Genomic DNA, 13489 nt, shown 5'->3' with positions numbered 1-13489 from the left:
CACTTAGAGAAATTCCTAACAGGTAGTGATAGATTCCCTTTGCTCCCATCATAAATTTGCCCTGCTTTCATGCTGTTCCTTATTTTCTTTGATAATCCCAGTCTAAATGTATAATTATATTCATTCTGGCTGTGCAGCCAAGGAAGCACTGACTTCCCTGTTCTGATGAGAAACAAGAGTATTGTTTGATATTAAACAGTACGTTGTTTTGGTGCTTTTGCTGCTTTTGAGTGTAAGGATGTCAGAAACAAAGCCCTATAATGGGATAATAAATAAACTGTGTTTTCCCTTTGCTGAAATAAAGGCACAGTAGTGTGCAGTACATTAGCTCTCAGGGGTTTCCAAACCAACAGGCAGACAAGCAGTGGGATTGTTCCCTTATACATCTTTACAGAAGATATAATCTACTCTTCAGATTTCTATCTGTCCTAGATGTTTCTTCCTTGTTTCATTATAAGGTCAGGTCTTCCTGAATATGTTTCTTTAGGTCGTTTAATTAAAAAATGTTATATGTTTAGTGAAATAAAATGCAGCACAGTCTCAGAAAATGGATTGTTACTCTGGGTTAGAATGTAACTGTGTACTTTTTTAGACAAAGTTATTGTGACCTGGGCAATATAGTGATTAAAGTTGTGTTTGAAAGACAGAACTCGTTTTTTTATATGTTGTTGTTTTAAGACATGAATAATTAAAGTCAGACCTCCTAAGACCAGTATCTATGCTCCCATATGGTCTTCAAAGGCTCTTGAGCATGCTCAGTTCCTACTTACTTCAGTATGAATTTGACAGATAAAGACTGGAGGATTAAAAATCATTATAGCAGGCTGATCTATGACTAATACAACTGATTAAGTCTGCTTTTCTACAATACCACTGTAGGAATGCACAGCAATTCCAACTTTAGTCCATGTTCCCAGCAATTCCCATCCTCCCCACCTTTGCCCTTCTCCCGTGCTCCTCTCTGCACCCTGTCCTGCAGGCTGTGTGGCTGTTGAGGGCCATGGGTGCCCTCGCCGGCATGTTGTACAGCCCTGCTGGCCACTGCTTCTCAGCGCTGGGGAAAAGCTCAGCTCTGACTGCTTCTCCCTCAGCTCCGTATAAATGTAATCTCGGAGTTACTCCTGGCTTTCCCAAGGCTGCATGAACTCTCTGAGACATCTCTCCACCTGTGAGCAGTTTGACTGCACCTGGTGCACAGATCCACAAGTGGGAATGTGGAGATGAAAGACTGGCAGACACGCCATGAGTTTGTAGGCCCTGCAGGAGCAGGGTTTTTAGGAAACCAGGGTGGGAACACCACACATTCAGCAAAACCAGGAAGAGCATGCAAGTGGTACGACGTGCAAACAGGGAAATTAACTCAGGCAAAGACAATGAGTCTGTTATTGTCTGTTTGCTCAGTTACAGCAGCAAACGTTGTTTGTTTTCTGTGCCAAAATGCACTTTCTCCTCTTCCAAATTTTACAGTAGTTTCTCTGCATGTGCTTTCAGTGTCACAGCAGCTTTACTGCTAGAGCACCTACCATAAGCCTGAGTGGCTTTAGCCATTTAACCATGAGCTACTGCTGGACTTTGTTCGCTTTGACGCGCTAACCTTTGGCCAGCTGAAGTAGGAGAGGAGCTGGCTGCTCTTGGTGAAACATGGTCACAGTGTACCCAGGGTGGAACCTTTTGTAAAGTGCCCTTTAATCAGCTCCAGTCATCGTTAGGGGTTGTAATGATTTAGGTTTCGTTGATAGTTTCAGTAAAAGAGCATCTGAAAGCACAAGGTCTGTCCTGCTGCTTCTCCATGACCTCTGAAATCCCTGGCTGAGGTCTCGAAGCAGTGGACAGCTGGGTGCTGGGGACACAGCGTTGACAGAGGCACCGGGTGTGTGACGGCTTAGCAGGGCACAAGCCTCCTTCTGCCAGCCAGCTGAGGAACGACCTGTAGGTTAGTACCCACACCTGATGGCAATATTGTGGTCATGGTTATATTTCCTATGGTGTTTAGGAGGGCTTCAGGCTGTGTCAAAAGGAGTCTGGACAGTGAGAGACCTGTTTCTGTCTCTTGGGAAGTAGTAGATGCCCTAAAGCGCAATGTAAGTATTCATTGAGGAGGTGGTTATGGAAAGTCTTGTTTCAGAAATCTGTCTTCTTAGTCACTAGATGCCGGAGACCGGCTTATGCTTTAAATAGGAAAGTTGATCCTTTTGTGAAGCTGACTATGCTCTGAGCACAACAGAGAATCCCTGTTAGAAACAGGCAGTCATTGTGGAGGCTCCTGTTCTTCCAGGTCACCAGTGTCCTCCTGTGCTGCAGAAGTGTACACAGCATGTACAGCAACCTTCATGGTGTGCTCCCCAAGTGCTCTTTTAATGTTACGTTTCATCTTCTAAGGCAATCAATAACAGACCAAAAGTAACCTTTCAAAGTGTATAAAATGGTTTTCTGGATTAAATGCACAAAGACAAAATATTACATTTTTTCCTCTCTGAAATGACATAGCTCAGTGACTGCATAAAGAAATTACTTTTTCTTTGTTGGCATCATTGAGGCAATTTTAATCCACTTAGATTTCATTTCTAGCAATAATTGTTCCCAAAAGAATTGAGAGTTTCCAAAGAAGAGCAGTTTAAAGCCTCAGGATAACCTTACAACTTTCCATCGGTCTTGTGGTACATCTTCAGAAAATAATTTTCCTTCACTTTTCAAAGCCCAGAGATTAGAACAAGGCAAACCTCACTATCTGATAGCTTTATTTGCATTTTCTGGAATGTAGTCTCTTGTATATACCACCAGTTTCATACCATGAAACATATGAGAAGTCAAATTAAAACCCTGATGTAATATAGTTCATGTCAAGCATGATGATGTGGCACCAAGAGTGTATTGGCTTCATCCAAATAAACTTATACACTAACAAAATTCCAACCACCTCTTCACATACACCCCTAAATATAAACAAAGCCAAAACTTTCTTCTACAGATAGAAAATTCAGACCTCAGAGGTGACGTGGAAGTCTTAAGTATTTGGACAGATGACAATCTGGTGGTTGCCACATTAATCTATGTACTAGACAGCAATATATTACTGTTAATATAATATATTAACATATATAATATATACAAAATTAACATATATATAATTATATATATATAATTAACATGTATAATAAATATAATATATATTAATATTTTCATATTCAGAGATTCTGTGCTAATCTTTTGGAATACTTGCCAGTGAGGTGGCAGGAAGGGCAATGTCCTTATGCATAGGTCTCTGCTTACCTCCAGTGGTTCTCTGAAGTCAGCACACAGCCTTACAAAGGTCAGATTTCAACCATTTTAGCTCTCATAGAGACACTTGCTCTTTCTCTGGATATTTGTTAAAATGCTTACTTGGATGAAATACCCTATATGTATTCCCACCAATTAAATGTACTTCGTCTAGGAGTGAGTTTACCTTGCTTATTTTTAGGAAGGGCAAAGTCTTTTAAATTTCCTGAGAAGATTTTTAATTTTTAAATTTTTTTCCAAAGAAAGGGAGTACCTCTGCCTGGTTAGGGCCATTTGTCACTCATTTAACTCATTTTGTCGCTTGTCACACTGACAAGCTGCAATTTCCTGTTTAATTGCAGATTCATCCTTGCAAACAGCTCATATCTCAGGTGCATGGTGAACATTATTTCTGCCCCCCAGCTGAGAACAGTAGTTCACATGGGTTATATTTCTGCTAACAAATAAAACATGCTGGGCTGTTTTCCCTGAACCCAAAGACAGCACAGCAGACAACCTTTTAGATGAAGCCTTCTCCTTCCCCCCCCAAAACAAGGTGGCCTCAACCACAGGGCCTAGCTTTGGCAGTCCAAGTGTCCACATGCATCCACCCTGCAGAAGAGATCTGCAAGATAAACAGGGCAGAGCTGAGAGTGCAGACACTGCTCAGAAGACCTCATTTTGTGGGTCCAGCCCCTCCTTTAGCCAAAGTATCTCCCTGTCTCACGACCATTTCATGTAGCTTCCAAATCTGAACTTAAAGATTTAGTTACTGCTAGCTTGGAAATGTCCTCTTGAAAATACAAACCTTCTCTTAGAGATAGGAAGTGTGGGGCTTAGGTTCTTCCTGAATGAGACACATCTCTTGCTTAGGTGCTGCCAATGACTCAAGAGTGGCAGATCCTGGGTCATTGTAGAGACATTTTCTTTACCAAGAAAGGGGAAGAGCAATTTGGCTAGTGGATTTAATAATTATAGCCATTCAGACCATTCTTTTCATTCCTAAATATTTCATTTATTATGCTCCTTGAAATCAGGGACACTGCCTGGTTTATCTTGTCAAACATCTATTGAGGTATGTTATGTCAACAGTACTCTGAGATCTTTCTTTGAGAAAGAAGTATTTTATAGCAGAAGTGTAGTTCTGTAAAAAATATCACCTCACTGTGATTATTGAGAGCTGCCCATTAACACAGCCTTTAAGCACTTTCAAGTCTAATTAGACTGGCACTACCCCACCTTAGATGACCTGGGCAGCTCTGGCAGTCAGGGGGATGATGTCTGGGAGCCCCACACCAGCAGTGGGCCCCAGCCCAGGTGCAGCTGCAGAGGTGAAAGTGCCCTTTTACTATTTAAGCATGTTTGGTTAAGGTGAGCGTTTTTACCACAGGGTTGCAAAGTTTCTCTCAAGAGTCGCTTATGTTTCTGTACTGTGCAAGTGGCTTGGTATAGATGTAGCTCTAGGACTTGCCTGTACTGTAGATAACATGTTTGGTGGAATAACAGGCTAATCCATCCTGTTTCCTACACTGCAGAAGCACATCTTAGACTGGCAGCCTGGTTCAAGTCACCCCAAACCACTGGCTCAGTGTTTTGACTGCATGGCTGCAGCTTGTTTCTGGTACAATGTTGGTTGCTGAGAAGAAAGATCAGCTGGAGGCAAGTCTGCAGCCCCAGTCCTGCCTGCCCATAGGGAAGGTCAGCAGTGGAGAGGAGCAGACAGGATACAGACACTGGCAGAGGAGGAGCCAGAGTGCTGTGCTGAGGTTAGGTAAGGCAAGGGCATGTGACAGCATGGGCGAATCCATGCTGGACCACATAGACAAAGTCTGCTGTGAGATGGGCCAAGAGATGTGACCCCACTCCTGACTCATGGCAGCACCCACCACTGATGGGTGACTCAGTCACAGCAAATTTCTTCCTTGTGAAGCCAAGCATGGTGGTGGGATAAAGCTTAGTCTGCTTAACACAGTCTTCTCTGGTAATGATGCCTTCACTGTGCATGCCAGTTCAGTCTCTGCCAACATCATCAAAAGCTGCTTTTTCTAATCTTGATAGTAAATCAATTTTCTGAGAAATGGAAGTTGTGGACATGTAATAAAATATAATATAAGAGATGCTGGAGTTAATGGATATTGTAAATTCCCCAGCAGATCATTCAATCTCCTGTAGTCTAAAATATTCCTTCATGTTACTGGGAGGCAGAAAAATAAATTTGCCTTCTCAAAGGAAACTCTGTCAGTTTCCTTACTGGATAACCTCTTTTTACACACAATTTCTGTGTGATGCTTATTGTTTTGTTTTCAATAAGACCTTAAGAATGAAAATAGAAAAGCTTATGCCCTGACCAAAGATGATGTCTGTTGGCTGGAGGAAGAGATTTTCCCTTAATATACTTATATTCTACTGTGAGCTGTAAAAAAGCAGAGCAATTACTGGAAGAGGGGAGACAGGGACTGTGTGTGCTAACCACACTAATTTTCATACCCTGATTCTGAAAGCCACCTGTAAATAGAAGTTTTGAGGTATTTATTCTGCTTGTGAACATGTATCACAAAACTCTGTGGTTTTCTTTGCAAAAAGGCCCTGGAAGGAATCAGCAAGAATGTTGTTTGCTAGGAACCTTTTAATTATCAAAATTGGTTGGTACATGGTTGGCTTGTGCTGGTTGGATATCCCTGCTAGCCACAAGAGGTGGCCACCAGGTACCTTTCAGTGACTATTGAGCTCACGCTACTGCGCTGCCCCTCCTTCCTTGATTCCTCCAGGACCTTCAGCCTCTCGATAGCTACAGTACTAAAATTCACCAGCTGCACACAAACTTATAAAGAGTTGCAATTTGCTATTCTACCCTCTGGTCTCTCAGTGAGCTCCTTGGTGTTACAGAAAGGCTGTCATTTACTCCACTGTGGAATCTCATCAGCCTCTTCAGAGGAGCTGTGCTGTGAAACCAGATTCAGCAAGTTTTAAAAGAAACCCTTCTCCTGTTTTCCCATGAATTTGCTCAGTGCCAGTGACCTGACAAATGCTTTAAGCCAGCAATGCTGGCAGAGGGACAGGTCCCACCCTCTTTTACCCCTCTGCCAGCACAGGTGCTCAGGTGGTGTGGGTGGGTGCATGGTGCAGCTGCACAAACGCTTGTGGCAGCACATGCAGAGGCTGCACAGGGTGGCTGCAGTAAGGACGGAGTGGCATCCTGTGTAGACAGCACCAGTTTAATGTGTTGGTGAAGCTGTAGGGTGAAACAGTGGTCTGGAGCAGCCACATCAGGCTACTGAGGGCAAAACCTTTTTCCTATAGAGTGTTTTATTTACCCTAGGACTGAAAGGCAATTACCATATTAACCTCCCTTGTAGATATCCAGAACCCACCCTGTATTTATTTTAGTGAAAAGCAAACATGCCTCAAAAATGTAATGGCTATGGCTATATAAAAGAAAAACTTTGTGTTTTGCTGGTTTCCTTCTGTTTTGTGTGCTAATTAAAATCTATTACACTCCATGGGTTTATTCAGTGTCTGTCTTCTTACATTTTGGAACCTAAAGCCTGCTTTCAAGTTTAAATGAAAGCACAAAATTCTACATGGGGAAATTGAGCCTGAGTGTTACAGTGATCCTCTGTGCTGGCTTTCATTGCAGAATGACAATAAAATGGTTTTTTGCTAAAAATAGAACAAAACCTTTGCCTAGTGACCGTAAAGGTTATCAGAGCAAATCCCACTGCCCATGAACCAGAGAAGCCTAAGACTGAAAAACAAAACAGGAAAGCCCAAGGTGTCCTTGGCCAAATTTCCCCCTGTTGGTACTCCACCTTCAGGTCTGTGACTTTGTCATCTCCATGGTGGGATAGGGCATGTGGCTGGCTGGCAGAGTAGATGGGGAGTCCTTCTTTAAAAGGGCAATTCCCTGTAATGCGGCAAGGTAAAGATCAAAACATTGACACAGGTTATGCGTAGAAGGAGTTGGGTGTGAGAGAACTTGGAAAGCTGTACCTGTTAAAGATTTTATGTTCTCTGAAGGATCTCCCCAGGTCTTGGTCTGAAACAGCTTAGGAAAGTCAGGAAATGACAAAATCTGCTGTATTAACTCACATTGTATAAGAACAGGTGTAAAATAACATGTTATTAATTTAAATAAAGTGGTGTTTTCCCTTTAAACATTCAAATAGGCAATAAAATTGTTCTATAAACATGTGGGAACCTGTTCCATCAAATACAAAGTGGTTTTGTTAAAAAGAGAAGGAAATTATAGAAATGGAAAAAAAATGCTGTTTGTTACACAATGAGATCCCAATTTTTGTGGCTGTATTGTGACTGATATTGGGTTTATGTGTGAATATACTGATCAAGACTTTCTGAGATTGAGGTTAGAGACCTTGCAGGTGACTCTTAGATTCACGTGTCCTTTCAGTGAAATATTTTATTTGGTACACTCCCTTCTCATTCTACTGCAGTGTCTCAGAAGTTTTGGAAGACCAAATAAAACCATAAAGGCTAACCCATTGCTCACTCCTTACTCTCCCTTCTCATTTCACTTGCTCGCATGTCTGCACTGTCACATAATGCTAAGTTGCCATCATGAAATATCTCCTGAAAACCTATTTACTATCATAATCATCAAAAGTACTCACTCTTATCTGGACAATGACATCACTCCAATAAAATGATGAGCCTATGGTCAGCCTCTGGATCTCCCAAAGCATTTGGGCTTGATCTTTCTAAAAATCTCAGAAGGCAGATCCAGTGCTTCATTACTGCTTGTCATCACACCAAGGAGCCCAGTGCATTCCATCTGTAAAGGCCAGTTCATGTGTCTGCTCGTAGAAGAGAGACAGCTGAGGGGAAGCACACCAACTCGTTGGAAGTCTTTTCTGCATCACGGAGAAGGTCCCCATTGACAGGCATTAGCATATTCCGATGAATATCACTTTTTTTCTTCAAATTTCCAGCCTTTTCTATCACTGTATTTAGGAGACTAATTATTTAGGGAAAACTTTTCACCTGCAATCCCACTACAGGAAAGAATAAAGGGCAATGGAAGGTTTAAGGGAAACATGGGCATGGACTGGTCTGGACTGTTCCTGTTCACATCTCTTAGGATTTGGCCCCTGCTTCCCTGTCAGTAATTAAAAAGACAAAACAACTAAACATATATGGTATTATTGTAACAGAGGGTGGGTGTTATTCATTGTAATCAGCTCTACATTAGGAGAGAAGTTGTGGTTATATTTTTATCCCAGAGCAATGGATGCTGTATGAAGAGAGGAACATGTGGTGTATATAGAATCCATCCTCCCTGCTGCTTACAGGGCTCTGCCCTTAACACTTTTCCACCCTTCCTTACATGCTGTCTTAAAGAATATATAAAGAGTTGTGCAATAATTATGAACACGGTGGTTTTGCAGTCAAAGGAAACTAGATGTCTAATGTCAGGGAAAGCTGGGAGACACACTTGCAGAATTCTGCCCAAACTTCTGAAGTTCCTTATAAAAGCAAAGTCTGCAGGAAAAATGAATATATTTTTAAATTCTGCCATTGGGAATGGTAACACCTCAGAATACCCTCCAGCAGCTTGATCTGCTGATGATCTTTGCTTTAAACAATAATGGGAAAATAACTTGGAAACTAACAACAGGATGTAGCTAAAAGTGAACATTTGAAACGAAAGCCAAGGGTTCGAGAGGCCTTCCTACATGATCCTAATTGATACAGCATTTGAAGAGCCTTCTAAAAATGAGCCCATCAGCTCACTAGCATCACTGCTTTTTCACTTACACCAGAATAGTCTTCTCCAGGCATTCAAGTACACACACAATTGTAGCTGATAGGATTCACTTATTAATTTTTATTCACTTATAGCTAAAAGTTTGGTTTGTTTTCTAACAGAACAAGACAAAGTAAGAGAAGGATACTGAATTTTAAAAATCAATTAATTTAATGGAGTTTTGCAAATTCATAACTGCTGATTTTTTTATACTCACTTTCCTATAGAGATCAGTGGGATTGAGGCATGGATCTGATTTTGGCAGAATCTCCTAGATTTTATCCCCAGTTTTGATACTGATTCTTTCTATAGTCTTGAGTAAACCACTGAAATTTCCATGCTGCAGCTTCCCTGCCTGCAGGGCAATACCTGCTTCTCTGCTGCTCTTGTAGCTAATGGGTTAACATTTGCAGAGATGAATTCTGAAGATGAAAGACTTGCACAGTAGACTTGGGCTGCCGTTACTTTGGGACCAGGATCCAGGCTCCAGGTGTGTTTGTACAGTGCCTAACACACCACAGCCCCAGTACAGTGGATAAACATGTGTAAAAATCCAGAACAGAGTGATTGCAATCACCCATTGGTTTGCAATATAAGTAGAATAGCTCTCCTTCCTGTTTGCTTTCAGAAACCACCACAAGGATGCTTCTTTTGCCAGTCTTTGCCATCCTCCATATTTTTCTCTCTAATTTGGAGCCTTCTAATATTAGAGCTTCTATCCCTACACCCACTGACTCCCCTACCCCTCTTCCCTATTGACCAGCCTGTGACTTGGCAGTGTAATGTTGTCTCTTAAGTTTTACATGCCCAGACTAAAGGACTCAGAGGAGAAGAACAATTATGCAGAACCATCTCAAACAAACTAACAGTGCTTACTCTGCAGAATATAATTGTGGTTATGGTTTGTGACTGAGAGGTTAAGACACTTCTCCTTGCACATGTGGATGCTCTGACGTTTTTCCTTGTGTGCTGTTTGGATGGAAGTTTGGACCAAGCTTTATTTTTTGGAGGGAAGAAAACAGTAAAAAAGGGAGAGAAAGAAGAAAGGAATGGTTATGCCAGTAAAAAACACCTGGGAAAGGACTGAAAACTGTAGTTGTTTTGCTTCTGCAATATGCTGTCTACTTTTCACCTTCTTCAGGCTGTCTCCTTTCCCAGAAATTAGCCATCTCCCAAAGTATGCCCTGATCCCTCTTCTCCTGCCGGCTGGTTGTGCACACTGCTTGCCAACCGGGCAAATCTGTCATCCAGAGTGTTTCAGAGCAGTTCCTCCTCTTGGCTGCTTGAGAAGGTGTGGTGTTTGCTTTGCCTAAGTGCTCCCAGGGCCTAATCCTCCGTTGTTATGTACAGACCATTTCTGCTGTCATGAATCATGTTTTACCACCCCTGTGCTTTTACTTCTGCACCAGGTGCTTTTTTTCCTTTTGAGCAAACACATTGGAGTTTCCGTGTTTACTGCTGACCCAGTGCATGTCGGGTACACAGCATAGGCTGAGTTATTCCTACCGTCCCACCGCCGACATGATCAGTAAATCTACTTCTCACTCCAGGAGATGCAGACCCTTTGTTTTTCCAACAACCAAAGGTAAATTGATTCAGCACACCCTGAAATAATTTTGCCAGACACACATAAAGAAAAAAAATTTCACTGAAAAAGCCTCCCCACTGCAACATCATGCAGTCAAGCAAAATATGCCCTTTTCTTATCTTATCTGTTGTGAGTAACCCAAGCTATTTGCACAACGCCTTGTGCTAGGAAGGAGTTGTTTGTACAGGTTTCACTCCTTTTTTTCCAAGTTTTGAATTTTGAATGAAATCTTTCTCTTCAAATTCTTTTTACCTGCAAAAATGTTACAGTTCCTCTTTCTTATGCTTCCCTGAAGTTTGGACCCAGCCCTCCCTCCAAAGATCCCTTCATTGCAGATAGTTTTCTATTAATCTTCAAACCACTTTGGAGAGCTCTCTGAGTCTGGCAGCACTAACATCCCCTCTCCCTCCCGTCCCACCCACTTAGCCTCAGCCTAAGAGCCCTTAACAAATGACTCCCAAGGAATTTAAATGGCTAACGCTTGCTGGCCAATAAAGAGATGCATAAACTGTATAACCAGGTTGCACAGCTCTTGCCACTAGGAAGAAAGGTTGCTCGGGCAAAGGCGTGAGTCCCCTTAACCTGTTGCACTTCGATCGCAGGAGCGGAGAGGTAAGGGAAATCTTGTTTTCTCTGTATGGCTTTTTATCTGATTTTCATTTATCAGGGAGTTGAGACCAAAAGTATGTCGTCATCAAGGTATGGGTTCAGGGTTTTGTCTTCCTTTAGAGGGTCCTAAGGAGTTGTTTGAGAATGAAGCAACTGCTTGTAAGATTGAGCTGTGAGATCAACATGTGAATATCTAAAAGAATTTGCATAGCAAATACCAAAACGAATGTCAGAACAATGAACACTAGACCACTGATATTTTAGACAGAAGAAAACAAAATCATGTTTCAGAGATATTTTTTCTACTATCTTAAATTAATGAAGTAAAAGGTAGCCAATTGCAACTGCTTGACATTGTTTTCAATCAGTCTATCTCTGCCTTTGTCTGTGCCGCCTGGTATTATTTTCTGCTTTTTCAAGAGACTGACATAAAAAATCAAACTTTAAAAGTGAGTTATCAACTTTTGGTGCAGAATTTGGGGTTTGTAGATTGAAGGTGGCTAGGAAGGTTTAAGTAAATGGGGTATATATGCAAGTATTATTAATATAAATGAATCTGTATAACTCAGTCTGCATACTGAAAATTTGACAGCATTTTAAGAAAGTCAGCTTTGATAATATTCTATTCATATTCTACATAAGCAGCATGTGAAATGTAAGACTTGTATATGACATTGGACTCATGATGTTAATCTGTTCACCCTTATTTATCTAATTATTAATTTATTGCTTTATTGGGGTCAGTGCTGATAACAATAGTGAAGTTTGAACTTAAACCAAGAAAAAATAATATGTAGTTGTTGAAAGTAAGGCTCAACTAAAACCAATGACAAAAACGTCAATTTACATGTGGACCAGATTGAGCAGCTATATGTAATGGTGTCCTGTCCTGAGCTAGGTGGTATTGAAGCCATGATTCAAAATGTATCTGTAAAGCATTCCCTCTCCCTTTGCATATCCAAGCTTACCATGGATGACATTCTGTGCTCAGAACATGTGAGGGATGTCATGGCAAACGTTGCTGCCATCCCCTGCAGTGCTCCATGTCCTGGCAGACTGGGTTGCAGAGAGGTCGTCTTTTTCAATCATATTATCACAGCTGACCTCTGAAGGCCTTCACACCCATTGCAGTTTGTGGTGGTCCATGTTGATGTTAGCTGATGGTGTTGCACCCAAGACCTTGCCAGTGTGTATAAGAGTTGAGAGAGTTTTTAAATTAAATTGACATGGTTAATCCAACAGAACTTCAAAACATGTCCTTTATGTTTGTCAAGACAAGGCCACATTGTTGTAATATTGTTGATTATTTTTCCATGGGTTTCTCATATAGCTCTGCACTGTATAACCAAGATTAGATAATATGTTGCATAAAAATGAAGTTAACAAAGGAGTCGCCATTTTGCTACTCTTTTTAATAATTTCCGTTCAGTTCTGCATTTCAGCTCCATTCTTTGCTGGAAAAATTATTTTGAATCAAATGATCCTTGTCTTCTTTCTTCAGCTTTTAATTAAAAAAATAAATAATCTCACTTAAGGTCAACAAAAGGTGAATTTCAAATTATATCTGTCTCAAATCCCACTCCTTTTCTGGAGTGAACAGAAATTTCAATTCAAAACTATAGGTATTTCCAAGTGAGCTGTAATTTCAGTAGACTTAAATTGTCTTAAATTAACCCAACACAGGAGTGGTGCCCCCTGAGAGAGTTCCTGCCTTGGTTAAACATTTTTTTAAATTTATAATATTAACACTGGGCACAGGTAACGAGTGCTGAAAAATCTCTTCCTTGTACTTGTAAACCTTATTTCTCAATTCTCCAATCCAACGTTCAAAGGTCTGTACAAACTTCTTAGATCAGAGGTCAGGTACAAATTGCTGCACTTTGCAGTTCCTTTCTGCCGATATGACAGAATTTCACAGCAGAAACGATTGACTTCCAGCCCCCATTCCTCCGTGCACAGGCAGCGCCAGGCAGTTAAAATGGTGATATGTACAAGTCAGCCATTGGTACCTGAGTTTAATTAATAACTAACTGGGTTTCAGTGGTGCAAGGTGCATATTATAAAAAGGGTCAAATGTCAGTGCACACAGGAAAAAAAAAAGGACAAAACCCCAGCCACTGACTAAGCCAAATGCTTTGAGTTTAATGTACTTTCAGCAGCAAACATTCACATCCCAACTGTGGTTTGCTTTATGTTGATTTTCATTTCTGTGACCTGAGGGGGAGGGAACATGTTGAGCCACTTTCAGCTTTCCCTGAAATCTCTGCCTCCTG

General features: G+C 41.2%; 1 protein-coding gene across 8 annotated transcripts in view; it reads left to right on the top strand.

Moving 5' to 3' along the window:
* RBM47 (RNA binding motif protein 47) overlaps nucleotides 1-13489 on the top strand; it is a 77142-nt gene that overhangs the window by 45146 nt on the left and 18507 nt on the right. Inside the window, exon 1 of one of the 8 annotated variants that reach the window (XM_017744597.1) lies at nucleotides 1775-1933. The exons of 6 other annotated variants lie outside the window; for them this stretch is intronic. The gene's annotated coding sequence lies outside the window, so the exon portion shown is untranslated. Of the gene's footprint in view, nucleotides 1-1774; nucleotides 1934-11196; nucleotides 11220-13489 lie in introns of those variants that run through there. One more of the 8 variants, XM_017744599.1, reaches the window with a different exon arrangement.

Source organism: Corvus brachyrhynchos, unplaced genomic scaffold (genome assembly GCF_000691975.1).
Source record: "Corvus brachyrhynchos isolate BGI_N302 unplaced genomic scaffold, ASM69197v1 scaffold17, whole genome shotgun sequence".
In the NCBI taxonomy this organism is placed as follows: Eukaryota; Metazoa; Chordata; class Aves; order Passeriformes; family Corvidae; genus Corvus; species Corvus brachyrhynchos.
Note: the sequence above shows the minus strand (reverse complement) of the source record. Positions and strands in the feature narration are given on the sequence as shown.